We start from the raw sequence: 14909 nt of genomic DNA, 5'->3' as shown, positions 1-14909 counted from the left end.
TAATTTTTCTTAATTTGTGAACAAGTGCAGCAAAAAAAAGTCAACTGTCTAGGTGTAGGGGTGCAACACTACCCGAACCCGTGGGGTACCCACCCCGCCCCTACCCGTTCGGGCGGGGTAATTACCCGCACCCGCACCGGGGCGGGTTTTAACGGGGCGGGTTCTTGGGCGGGGCGGCGGGGTCGGGTTTAGTTGAACCTGCCCCTACCCGCCCCGGTATATATAATAGATATATAAATATATATTTTAATATATAATATATGTAGATATATATAAAATAAATAGTAAAATGATTAATAATATTGTATCATATTTAAATTTTTACTTTAATTTATGTTATGTATATAAATAATAGTTATATAATTTTTAAAATTTTATTTTATTTTTGGATTTAATAATTATAGGGGCGGTAGGGGCGGGGCGGGTACCCGCAGGGACGGGTTAGGGTTTAACATTTTACTACCCGCGGGTAGAGGCGGGGCGGGTTCAATGCGGGTTTTGTTCCGGGTAGAGCAAAAACCCGCCCTACCCGCCCCATGCCACCCCTATCTAGGTGTAGCTATCCGATGAAAAAAATAAAAAAATTTTTTAAAAAAGTAAAATTTTAAAAAACTAAATTTTTATTTTAATTTTAAATTAATTATTAAATTTTTATATTAAATAATAAAACAAATAAGTCCAGCAATATCTATAAACAACAGATCTGTAAATTATTTCTTTTAATATTTAAACTAAAAAAATGTTTTTTTTTCTAATTGTAAAAAAATAAAAAATTCAAAAAATATAAAAAAAATAAAAAATTAAATTTTTATATTTTAAATAATTATTCTTAATTTATGAACAAGTGCAGTAAAAAAAGTCAACCGTCTTGGTGTACGTTATCGATGAATAAAAAATAAAAAAATATTTTTAAAAAAATTAAAAATTTTAAAAACTACTTTTTTTTAATTTTATATTAATTATAAAATTTTCTATTAAATAATAAAAAATAAAGTCCAGCAATATCTACTAAACAACAAATCTGTAAATTTATTTTTTAGTTATTTAAACTAAAAAAATATTTTTTCTAATTGTAAAAAATAAAAATTTCAAAAATATCCAAAAAATAAAAAATTAAAATTTTAAATTTTTTAAATAATTTATTCTTAATTTGTGAATAAGTGGAGCAAAAAACGTCAACTGTCTAGGTGTAGCATTATCCGGTGATAAAAAAAATATTTTTTAAAAAAATAAAAATTTAAAAAACAAAATTTTAATTTTTTAATTTTCAAATTTATATTATTAAATGTTTTTATTAAATAATAAAAAAAAATAAAATCCAGCAATATCTATAAACAACAGATTTTAAATTTATTTTTTTTTAATATTTAAAACTAAAAAATATTTTTCTAATTGTAAAAAAATAAAAATTTCCAAAAAATATCCAAAAAAATTAAATTTTAAATTTTTAAATAATTTATTCTTAATTGAACAAATGCAGCAAAAAAAATTCAACTGCTTGTGTAGCATTATCCGATGAATAAAAAAATAAAAAATATTTAAAAAAATAAAAATTTAAAAAACTAAATTTTATTTTAATTTTTAAAATATTATAAATTTTTATTTAAATAATAAAAAAATAAATCCAGCAATATCTACTAAACAACAGATTATAAATTTATTTTTTGAATATTTAAACTAAAAAATATTTTCTAGGTAAAAAAAAAAAAAATTTCAAAAATGCCAAAAAATAAAAAAATAAAATGTTAAATTTTTAAATTAATTATTCTTAATTGAACAAGTGCAGCAAAAAAAGTCAACTGTCTAGTGTAGCATATCCGCGAATAAAAAAATAAAAAAGTTTCAAAAATTAAAAAATTGAAAAAACTAAATTTTTATTTTTGAATTTTAAATTATATTATTAAATGTTTTTTATTTAAATAATAAAAAATAAAGTCCAGCAATATCTAGTAAACAACAGATCTGTAAATTTATTTTTTAATATTTAAACTAAATTTTTTTTCTAATTGTAAAAAAATAAAGAATTCCAAAAATATCCAAAAAATTTAAAAATTAAAAATTTAAAATTTTAAATTAATTTATTCTTAATTGTTGAACAAGTGCAGCAAAAAAAGTCAACTGTCTAGGTGTAGTATGATTGCGGAAAACGATCCGACACAAAACTCACCGGCAAGTGTACCAGGTCGCATCAAGTAATAATAACTCACATGAGTGAGGTCGATCCCACAGGGATTGAAGGATTGAGCAATTTTAGTTTAGTGGTTGATTTAGTCAGCAAATCAAGTATTGGTGAGTGTTTATAATGACAGAAGCTAAATGCATGAAATGTAAAGGAGAAAGGAGAATTGCAGTAAACTAAAGAGCAAAGAAAGTAAAGAGACTGAATCTTAAGTGCAAGTAATATAAAGTGCAGGAACTTAGATTGCAAGAAATTTAAATGGCTGAAGCTTAAAGTGCAAGAAATGTAAATTGCTTGAATGTTAAAGGATTGGGAATTAGGATTGCAGAATTTAAACAAGAACAAGTAGATTGCATTAAACATAAAAGAGAAAATTGGCTTGCAGTGAAGTAAATCTTGACAGAAAAGTAAAATGCCTTGAAGAATTTAAAAACAGAAAGCAGTGCTTAATTGCAGCAAATTAAAAGTGGTTGAAGATCTCAGGAGTGGAAAGACTAGATAACAAGTCTAGATCTCAAATCCTTCCTTGATCAACAAGAACAGTGCAAATGAAATAAAGAAAAGTAAATTGCAGAAAGAGTAGAAGAAGAAGCAATGAACAGAAAGTGAAATTCAATATGCAGAAAATTAAGAAGAGATCTCAAGTGAGATTAAAATAGAAGTTCTTCAATTCTTCACCCAAGATCCAAGGCAATTGAAGTAAAGATGCTCAGGCAAGAACAAGGAAGAAGAGAGATCAATTCTCCTTCCCAATTCTCTAAGATCTAAATTCAAAAGTAGAAGCTCAAAAATAAAAATGAAAGCTAAAAGAAAAATTCAAAGTAAAGTCTAGAGGTTCCAAAATAAAGAAAAAAAAAGGTCCTCATTACATCAAACTAGCTCCTATTATACACTTTCTATTCTTGGATTTTGGGATTTGGATGGGCTTTTGATTTGGTGAAGAAATGAATTAAGTTGGATTTTTAATTGAATTTCAGCCCAAGTTAAGATGTGCTCCCAGGAGGATGCTCAGCTCACAAGTTGAGCTGAGCATTGAGGCCTTGTGTGTATTGCCTTGTACCGTGCCAAGCATCAGGGGAATGCTCAGCTCATAAGTTGAGCTGAGCATTGGTCCTTGGTGCCAATTTGGTGCGCGTCTTGTGCTGCTGGCCCGTGTCTTGGTGCGTGCTCCACTCCCCTGCCGTGCCGAGATGTTCTTGTGTGATGCACCAAGTATAATGCTCTGCTCACTAAGTGAGCTGAGCATTGGCTCTTCCAGGAAGTCCTTGTTTGAAACCCATGGGAAGCATGCGCTGAAGCTTTTCCTTGGTTTCTTGTGGTGCCTTGCTCCTTGCTTCCTCAAGGTGTTGAGTTCGAACCTTGGGGAATGCATTGGCCATTTTTGGCTTATTTTCCTTTGAATAGCGCCTCCCTCCTCCCCCTTGTCATGGGTTCAAGTCTTGGGCATGCACTTGCAACTTGTTTCTTTGAATTATTCCTTCAATGCTTTTGACAATGCTCACTTGGTGAGCTGAGCATTGTTTTTCTTTTCCTTGTTTCTTGGCTTCCTATTGTGCTCAGCTCACAAAGTGAGCAGAGCATTGTGCCTTGGTCCCATGGGAGTGAGTGTAGCGCTCACTTAGTGAGCATTGTACTCTTGGAGTGAGCTTCAAGGTTTCATGTGCCACACTTCCTCCTTTCTTTGCCACACTTTTTCTTCCTTGAGCCACACTTTTTAGCCACGTTTTCTTCTTTCTTCTTTTCTTCACCTACAATAATCAAAACAACCAATCAAAGTATCACCAAATTCACAAGGTTATAAATCATTAAAAATCAATTAAATTTAGCCTAAACCTCACGATTTAGCATCAATTAAATGGTGGTTGTTTGATTCAAAGAAGTCATGCATTTCCATTCCAAATTACTTACTTAGAATGCAAGAAAGTGCATAAAACCTAATGAAAACAAAGAAAAAGACTAGTGAAACTAGGCTAAGATGACTTGTCATCACAACACCAAACTTAAAACTTGCTTGTCCCCAAGCAAGCATCAAACACAAGAGAAGATAGAATGAAATAGATAAGTATATATGTTCTTATTAAGCAGATAGTTGAATTTGGTCTATGGGGTTTTATGCAGATCAAAAGTAGCTCATTTATTTACTTGCTGTCAAAACAAACAATGTCTCCTAAAGGGTTCACTAAGGTTGCTGCTACAATACCTTACTTTTTGCTTATTTCCCTTGTATATTTTTTCTCTTTTTTTTCTTTTGCATAGAGGCTATTATTTATTAAAGACTGTGGCAAATGTTGCAGTGGCCTTTGGCTTAATTTCACTCAACATTCTTCACCACAGACACATGCTCACCTTTTCTTCCTAGGATCATTGATGCCCAGCATCTCGTTGGATAACTAAATGTTTTGTAGCTAGGTGCTCTTTATTGTGGACTTTCAATTGGCCATCCCAAATCAGTTGATCTAAGTGGCCAGGTTTTGAAATACCCCTTAGAATTTACTTATCCAAGCATATCCTAGTACAAGAACACCACAGGCATGTGTCCCAGGGTCCAAGCTATTGGTGTCTAGCCTTATTATTTGTTTTCTCGCCAGCTTTGGCTTTTCTTCTTCTTTTTCTTTCTGTTTGGTTTATTTTCAAGGGATTTTTAATAATTGAAAGATCATAGCAGCAAACTAGCTTAAGCTTCAAGAAACAAGTCATCCTGCAGCATTTATTCTATGAGCTAACAATTTAATCAAACACATACCACCACTAACTCCCATTCTAACTTTTGCAACATTGAACAATTACTTTTCTAAATCAAATATCTTTCTTTTATTCAAACAGCAAGGGAAAACAAAGCAAAGTATTCAAGCTAATGAGCGATGACAATTATTATGCAAATTGCTTATTCTTGACTAACTATTAATGTAAACAAAAGAAGTAATTGAACATAAAGTATTTGGAGCATGTCATGTTTCAGACATGCATCTTCCTTATTTAACAATAGTAAGAAGAAGCTTTACCACCTCTATTTGTCAGGCATTTCCATTCTTTTGGATTTGATGGATTCCCCCTTCTTCTTTTTCCTTTTCTATGTATAATCTTGAGCTTCTTCACGAGGACATCGTCTATCCCAAACAGAATCTGTGAGACCTGAAAGCCTAACTTCCTCTAATCTTTTGAAGTGTTACATGGGTATAATGATGAGACCTTGCTGCCTGCCGATCTCTCAGTTCTTGGCACTGCTCAAATAATTTGATCTGTGGATTCAGTGTTGGCATGCTCTGGGTTAAATACTCCAACCTTGCTTGCACATCCTCATTACACTCAGATTGTTGCACGTATCTAACCTCTCCAATAGTGTGATGAATGTTCTTCCATTGATATAGGTTGTGAGTATACTCCCCATATTTGGCTTGGGTCAAGAACATCTTACTATATGCCTCTTGAAGTCCTGTTGTTAGTTCCCTTTGTCCCTCAAGAATCTTGGCTTGAAACTCTTGTTGTTGGGCCATTGATTGTTGCTGCCAGCTCTCCATTCTTTCCTCCATTCTGTGCTGCCAAGCTTCATTCTGCTCCCTGTCTCTCAAGTATTACTCTTGTGCTATCATATTTTGCTGTGATATTTCCTCAAGAGTTCTTTGCAGTTGACTCATGTCTATGGCCTTGTGAGCTTCTTCTCCTCTTTCCTCTGGTCTTCTTCTTCTTTGGGGCCTTTCTTCTTGATCATCATCCTCAGCAGTTCCTTCCATGCTTTTCTTTGAGATTCCAGATCCCCTTCTTACTTTTTCTGTGTCCTCATCTTCAAAAATCACTCCAGCTTTATCGCACAGCCTTAGAATTGTGCTTGCATGTCCGAGCATAGTGGATTTAGTTAAGCTCTCAGCTATCTCCTGGATACTGTTGGCTATGAGTTTTGCAAGGTTGATTTCTCCTCCATGTAGGATACAGTATGTCAAGAGTGCTCGCTTGATTGTAACCCCTGAGGTGTTTCCAGTAGGGAGTATGGATCTCCTTACTATCTCATACCATCCTTTTGCTTCGGGGATGAGATTTATTCTTTTCAGACTGCTTGGGACTCCTTTCGAATCCCTCTCCCAATCTGTGCCTTCCAAGCATATCCCTTGTAAGATTTCATCCGGGTCATTTTCTCTCTGCAATCTGTCCTCATAGCTGGGCTCATCATAAGTTATAGTTCTCAACTTCAAGGCCCTTGTGATGGATGCCGGACTGAAATCTACTTCACTTCCTCTAACATAGCTTTTGTAAGGGATGCTGTCTTTGCTTTCCTTCACAGCATTTGCGTAAAACTCTCTGATCATGACTGCACTGATCTTGGGGAGGGGTCACATAGAAGATCCCACCTTCTTTCACTGGTGATTTGCTTCATGATGGGGTATTCTCCGTCCTTAAGTTCAAAGCCCCTTTCATGAATGATGAGCTTTGTTTTCATGAATTTATGATATTTTCTTTCATGAAATGGAGATCTGAACTTTCTTGCATCATAGGCTGGGGGTTCGGCTACCATGGGCTCCTTGCCTGGCCTTCTTCTTGTACTTGGTGAAGCCATGAGTGCGATCAAAAAGACAATATAAGGGTGGATTTGAGATTGGTTGAGGTATGATTTTGAGGTATAAAGAGATTGAAGAAAGAAGTATTGCTGTTATGAGAGGAGTGGTGTGTGTATATAGGATGGCCTGATGTGGGAGCAGAGGCTTGTTTGTAAGGAAGGTTTTTAGGCATGTAGGATGCACGAAGTGCCTTGTCTTATTTATAGGCCGACTATCAAAATGTTGGATAAAGACCACACTTGCAGAATGATTCGGTCATGGCTTTTGAAGGGTGGAGATTGAATTGAACACCATGGCAACTTCATTAGATGAACGGCTTTCATGTTCTCTTGAGGTTAACAAGGATTCTCTTCCCATTGGTTGCATGTAGTTCGTCCTTCAAGGTGAGCAGCATGCAGATTTTACTTTCCAAGATTGACACACCTCTCTAGGCACATGTGATCCTTCTCTTGACTTGTCATAGCCGTTCCTTCCTCTTGTCTTTTTCTCCAACTTTCTTTTCTAATTAAATCAAAATGAAATGCTTCAGAACTTATTTAAAGCACGGTGGTAAGGTGGTGAATGCTTACATTCTATCTTATGGCCCTTAGTTATGAAAGATCAATTGTATCCCTTACTTAGTGAATCAAGGTTTGGTGAACACCAAACTTGTTTCTTGCTTAGTAATTAAAATAAACATTTGCCACAATTGATACTTTCATCATAAGTGTCCTATTTATTTCTTAGCATAAACTCTTAAAATGAAACAATGCATGATCCATCTCTGCATGATTTTGCCTTCCTAAACAAAAGTTGATTTTTTCTTAAAATTCGTACACATGCAGACACCAAACTTAGTGTTTGGTCATACACTTCATCAAGATGACTGAGCATATGATCTAAGAATGCTTGAACTGTTAACTTTGGTGTGCTATCTAGCACACCAAACTTAGAAGTCTGGCATGTATTTCAAAACATTGTATGCATCTGTTAAGGGTGTCTAGAAAGATTCAAAATCATGCTAAACTGATCACACTTTATTGAATTCAAAAGCAAACAGGAATCATAAAGCATGGGTTGCCTCCCATGGAGCGCTCTTTTATTGTCATTAGCTTGACATTGACTCCCTCTTTTAAGGTGGTTGATGATTGTAATGCCTCAACTTGTCCCCTCTGATTGTGAGCTTCTTCTTTGTTCCTTGGTGCTCTATTTCAGCATGCTCTAGTGAGAGTATTTTGTTCACAGTATAATAATCATCAGTCTGTTGACTTGCTCCCAGTTGTTGGTAAACCAATTACACTTTGTCACCTTTGGAAAGCCCTTCTGTTGGAAATTTTTTATTCCTCCATCCCTTTTGATTCTGTTCTTGTCTTTCTTCCCTCCTTTTGTCGATCCTTCCTTTTTCACAACATGCTTCTTCTTGAGATCTCTTTTCTTAATTGCCAACACTCCAATGTTTTCTTGAACTTCTTCATTATTTGTATAGTCTCTTCCTCTTTTTGATCTGCTGTATCATCTACCTCTTGCTCGGGAATGCAGTTGTTGTTTGTCTTGCTAGTTCCCTTTATCCATTGCAGATTTTCTCTGCCAGTTTTCGTATCCTCCTTCTTTTCATTATTGAATTATATTTCTGGCAGTACACTCAGGGTTACACTTTCATCATGCATTCTGAGGGTTACTTCTCCTTGCTCTACGTCTATAATGGCCCTAGCAGTGGCCAAAAATGGTCTTCCCAGTATAATGGAGTCACCCTCATCTTGATCTGATTCTAAGATTACAAAATCTGCAGGGAAGATGAATTTGTCTACCTTGACTAGAAGATTCTCAATTACACCCCTGGTATATATCATTGACTTGTCCACCAATTCTAGAGACATTTGTACTGGTTTCACCTCTTTTATGCACAGCTTTTTCACTAGAGAGATAGGCATTAAGTTGATGCTAGCTCCTAAGTCACACATCGCCTTGTTGATAGTCATACTTCCAATGGTGCAAGGTTGAAGGTAACTTCCGGGATCTCCAAGTTTAGGGGAAGTCCTTTCTGAATTAGTGCTCTGCATTCTTCAGTAAGCAGTATGGTTTCATTAACTTGCCAACTCCTCTTTTTGTTGATGAGTTCTTTCAAGAACTTAGCATACAAGGCATCTGCTCAAGTGCTTCGGCTAAGGGGATATTGATCTCCAACTTCTTGAAGACTTCAAGAAATTTTGGGAAGTGTTGGTCCTTAGTCTCTTTGCTGTACCTTTGAGGATATGGCAATGGAGGTGTGAAGTTCACTTCCTGCTTTTGTTCCTTTGTTGACTTTCCCATTGCTTCCTTCTCTTTTCTAAATTTTGGTGCCTGGTCTTCTTTTTCTTGAGGCTGATTGCTTGCTGTTGCATCTTCATCATTGGCTGCCTCTTTTTCAACTTGTTTCTCATCACTTTCCTTTGGCTTCTTGGTAGCTTCTTCATTTTCACCAGGATTTTTCCACTCCTTAGCTGTATTGCCTTGCACTCCTCTTTTGGATTAGGAATGGTGTCACTTGGTAGTGAGCTTGATGGTTTCTCAACAGAAATCTGCTTGGAGATTTGCCCAATCTGTCTCTCTAGGTTCTTCATGGAGGATTCCTGGTTCTTTGTGGTCAGTTCTTGGTTCTTCATCATCTTCTCCATGAGCATTTCTAGATTAGTGATTCTCTGAGAGTCTTGTGAGATTGGTTGGTTGTGGGTGTTGATGATTGATGATAAGTATTTTGGTTAGTGAGTTGGTTATTGGATGGATGATGGTTAGAGTTGGAGTAAGTGTTTTGTGGTTTTCTGTATGTGTTTTAGTTAGTGTTTGGCTGGTTGTTGTGGTTTGTGTTTTTCCAATTGCTTTGAGTTGAGTTCCTTTGCCATGGCTGCTGAGTTTGATTGTGGTTGTCTCCCCATCTGAGGTTGGGATGGTTTTTCCAAGAGGGATTGTAAGTATCACCATAGACTTCATTTGATCCAGAATTCTGATTGTGCATATACTGGACTTGTTCTTGCTGTTGCTCCTCTTGAATTTCTTCATTTTGTCCCCAAACGGTTGATGGTTGGCTTGTGTTGACTGCTGCAACTTGGATATTGTCAATCTTCTTGGCCATTTGCTCAAATTGTTGTTGAATTTGCTGTTGCATCATTTTGTTTTGAGCTAGGATTGAATCCACTCCTTCCAACTCCATCACTCCTTTCCTTTGTGATGGTTGACGTTGCCTTTGGTGAGCAAAGAAGTACTGGTTGTTGGCCACATATCAATGAGATTTTGTGCTTCCTCTGCAGTTTTCATGAGTTGCAAAGAGCCTCCAGCTGAGTGATCCAATGCTTCCTGGGATTTCAATGTTAAGCCTTCATAAAAATTCTGCAACTTATCCCATTCAGTGAACATTTCAGGGGGACACTTCCTGATCAGAGCCTTGTATCTCTCCCATGCCTCATAGATGGGTTCAGCCTCCATTTGTGTGAATGTTTGTACCTCAGTCTTCAACCTAATGACCCTTTGAGGTGGGTAAAATTTTGCAAGGAACTTGGTTACTAAATCATCCCAATTGTTGATGCTGTCTCTTGGGAAGGATTCCAACCATTGAGTGGCTTTGTCTCTGAGAGAAAATGGAAAGAGCAGTAGCTTGTAGCTGTCAGGAGGCACACCATTGGTCTTGACCGTATCACAGATCCTCAAGAAGGTTGACAAGTGTTGGTTGGGGTCTTCAAGTGGTCCTCCTCCATAAGAGCAATTATTTTGAACTAGAGTGATAAGTTGTGGCTTTAGTTCAAAATTATTTGCATTGACATTTGGAGTTAAGATGCTGCTTCCACAATGTCTAGGATTTGCAAAAGTATAGGAAGCCAAAACTCTCCTCTGTGGTGGATTGTTGTTGTTATTGGCTGCTCCTCCTGGTGGATTGGTTGAATGTTCCTCCATGTCTTGAAATTCTTCTTCTGACTCCTCATCTCCAACAATGTTTTTCCCTCTTTCAGCTCTTCTTAATATCCTGAGGGTTCGTTCGTCTTGTTCATGAAAGGTGGGTGTAGCTCTTCTTGTATCTGTCATATAAACACAACATAAGAAACACACAAAACCAGTGACACTTCAATCTATTGCTAAAGTGAAGTTTTAGTTAGCTTAAGCAAAAATTCAAACAGTTAGTGGGTCAATCAAAAATTAAAGAGACAGAAAAGAAAAAGTTCTTGATCTAGACCTCCACTTCACTTAATCATTGTCAATCTATTTCAATCCCCGGCAACGGCGCCAAAAACTTGATGTGCGAAAAACGATCCGACACAAAAATTCACCGGCAAGTGTACCGGGTTGCATCAAGTAATAATAACACACATGAGTGAGGTCGATCCCACAGGGATTGAAGGATTGAGCAATTTTAGTTTAGTGGTTGATTTAGTCAAGCAAATCAAGTATTGATTGAGTGTTTATAATTGACAGAAGCTAAATTGCATGAAATGTAAAGGAGAAAGGGAGAATTGCAGTAAACTAAAGAGCAAAGAAAGTAAAGAGACTGAATCTTAAAGTGCAGGAACTTAGATTGCAAGAAATTTAAATGGCTGAAGCTTAAAGTGCAAGAAATATAAATTGCTTGAATTGTAAAAGGGATTGGGAATTAGGATTGCAGAATTTAAACAAGAACAAGTAGATTGCATTAAACATAAAAGAGAAAATTGGCTTGCAGTGAAGTAAATCTTGACAGAAAAGTAAAATGCCTTGAAGAATTTAAAAACAGGAAAGCAGTGCTTAATTTGCAGCAAATTAAAAGTGGTTGAAGATCTCAGGAGTGGAAGAGACTAGATAACAAGTCTAGATCTCAAATCCTTCCTTGATCCAACAAGAACAGTTGCAAATGAAATAAAGAAAAGTAAATTGCAGAAAGAGTTGAAAAAGAAGCAATGAACAGAAAGTGAAATTCAATTATGCAGAAAATTAAAGAAGAGATCTCAAGGTGAGATTGAAACAGAAGTTCTTCAATTCTTCACCCAAGATCCAAGGCAATGAAAGTAAAGAGTGCTCAGGCAAGAACAAGGAAGAAGAGAGATCAATTCTCCTTCCCAATTCTCTAAGATCTAAATTCAAAAGTAGAAGCTCAAAAATAAAAATGAAAGCTAAAAGGAAAAATTCAAAGTAAAGTCTAGAGGTTCCAAAATAAAAGAAAAAAAAAAGGTCCTCATTACATCAAACTAGCTCCTATTTATACACTTTCTATTCTTGGATTTTGGGATTTGGATGGGCTTTTGATTTGGTGAAGAAATGAATTAAGTTGGATTTTTAATTGAATTTCAGCCCAAGTTGAGATGTGCTCCCAGGAGGATGCTCAGCTCACAAGTTGAGCTGAGCATTGAGGCCTTGTGTGTATTTGCCTTGTACCGTGCCAAGCATCAGGGGAATGCTCAGCTCACAAGTTGAGCTGAGCATTGAGGTCTTGTGTGTATTTGCCTTGTACCGTGCCAAGCATCAGGGGAATGCTCAGCTCACAAGTTGAGCTGAGCATTGGTGTGTAACAAAATAAAGTATATTATTAAATATTTTTTATTTAAATAATAACAAAATAAAGTCCAGCAATATTTAGTAAACAACAGATGTGTAAATTAATTTTTTTTAATATTTAAATAAAAAAATATTTTTTTCTAATTGTTAAAAAATAAATAATTCTAAAAATATCTAAAAAATAAAAAAATTAAAATTTTAAATTTTTAAATTAATTTATTCTTAATTTGTGAACAAGTGCAGCAAAAAAAGGCAACTGTCTTGGTGTAGCGTTATCCGATGAATAAAAAAATAATAAATATTTTTAAAAAAATAACAAATTTTAAAAACCTAAATTTTTTATTTTTTATTTTTAAATTATATTATCAAATGTTTTTTATTTAAATAATAAAAAAATAAAGTCCAGCAATATCTACTAAACAACAGATCTGTAAATTTATTTTTTTATATTTAAACTAAAAAAATATTTTTTTCTAATTGTAAAAAAATAAAAAATTTCAAAAAATCAAAAAAATAAACAAAATTAAAATTTTAAATTTTTTAAATTAATTTATTCTTAATTTGTGAATAAGTGGAGCAAAAAAAGTCAACTGTCTAGGTGTAGCGTTATCAGGTGAATAAAAAAATAAAAAATATTTTTTAAAAAATTAAAAATTTGAAAAAAACAAAATTTTTTATTTTTGAATTTTTAAATTATATTATTAAATGTTTTCTATTTAAATAATAAAAATAAAGTCCAGCAATATCTAGTAAATAACATATCTGTAATTTTTTTAATATTTAAACTAAAAAAATAAAAATTCCAAAAATATACAAAAAATAAAAAAATTAAATTTTTAAATTTTTAAACTTAATTTATTCTTAATTTGTGAACAAGTGCAACAAAAAATGTCAATTGTCTAGGTGTAGCAGGATCCATTGAATAAGAAAATAAAAAATATTTATGAAAAAATAAAAAATTTTAAAAAACTAAATTTTTTATTCTTAAATTTTTAAATTATATTATTAAATATTTTTTATTTAAATAATAAAAAAATAAAGTCTAGCAATATCTAGTAAACAACAGATCTATAAATTTTTTTTAATATTTAAATTAAAAAAATATTTTTTTCTTATAGTAAAAAAATAAAGAATTCAAAAAATATCAAAAAAGGTAAATTTTAAATTTTTTAAATTAATTTATTCTTAATTTGTGAACAAGTGCAGCAAAAAAAGTCAACTGTTTAGGTGTAGCGTTATCTGAAGAATAAAAAATAAAAATATTTTTCAAAAAGTAAAAATTTTATAAAACTAAATTTTTTATTTTTGAATTTTTAAATTATATTATTAAATATTTTATATTTAAATAATAAAAAAATAAAGTCCAGTAATATCTAGTAAATAACAGATCTGTAAATTTTTTTTAATATTTAAACTAAAAAAATATTTTTTTTCTAATTGTTAAAAAATAAAAAATTCCAAAAATATCCAAAAAATTAAAAAATTAAATTTTTAAATTTTTTAAATTAATTTATTCTTAATTTGTGAACAAGTGCAGCAAAAAAAGTCAACTGTCTTGGTGTATAGCGTTATCGATGAATAAAAAAATAAAAAATAATTTTAAAAAATTAAAAATTTTAAAAAACTAAATTTTTTATTTTTGAATTTTTGAATTATATTATTAAATGTTTTATATTTAAATAATAAAAAACTAAAGTCCAGCAATATCTAGTAAACAACAGATATGTAAATTTATTTTTTTAATATTTAAACTAAAAAAAATATTTTTTTCTAATTGTAAAAAAGTAAAAAAGTCCAAAAATATCCCAAAAAAAATTAAATTTTAAATTAATTTATTCTTAATTGTTGAACAAGAGCAGCGAAAAAAAGTCAACTATTAGGTGTAGCGTTATCCGATGAATAAAAAATAAAAAATATTTTTAAAAAAATTAAAAATTTTAAAAACCTAAATTTTTTATTTTTGAATTTTTAAATTATATTATTAAATGTTTTTTATATTAATAATAAAAAAATAAAGTCCAGCAATATCTACTAAATAACAGATCTGTAAATTTATTTTTTTTAATATTTAAACTAAAAAAATATTTTTTTCTAATTGTAAAAAATAAAAAATTCCAAAAAAATCCAAAAAATAAAAAATTAAAATTTTAAATTTTTTAAATTAATTTATTCTTAATTTGTGAACAAGTGTAGCAAAAAAAAGTCAACTGTCTAGGTGTAGCATTATCCGGTGAATAAAAAAATAAAAAATATTTTTCAAAAATTAAAAAATTTGAAAAAAATAAATTTTTTATTTTTTAATTTTTAAATTATATTATTAAATTTTTTATTTAAATAATAAAAAATAAAGTCCAACAATATCTAGTAAACAACAGATCTGTAAATTTATTTTTTTTAATTTTTAAACTAAAAAAAATGTTTTTCTAATTGTAAAAAAATAAAGAATACCAAAAATATCCAAAAAATAAAAAAATTAAAATTTTAAATTTTTTAACTTAATTTATTCTTAATTTGTGAATAAGTGCAACAAAAAAAGTCAACTGTCTCGGTGTAGCATTATCCGGTGAATAAAAAAATAAAAAATATTTTTAAAAAATTAAAAATTTTAAAAAACTAAATTTTTTATGTTTGAATTTTTAAATTATATTATTAAATATTTTTTATTTAAATAATAACAAAATAAAGTCCAGCAATATTTAGTAAACAAC

This window comes from Arachis hypogaea, chromosome 10 (assembly GCF_003086295.3).
Source record: "Arachis hypogaea cultivar Tifrunner chromosome 10, arahy.Tifrunner.gnm2.J5K5, whole genome shotgun sequence".
Taxonomy (NCBI): Eukaryota; Viridiplantae; Streptophyta; class Magnoliopsida; order Fabales; family Fabaceae; genus Arachis; species Arachis hypogaea.
Note: the sequence above shows the minus strand (reverse complement) of the source record.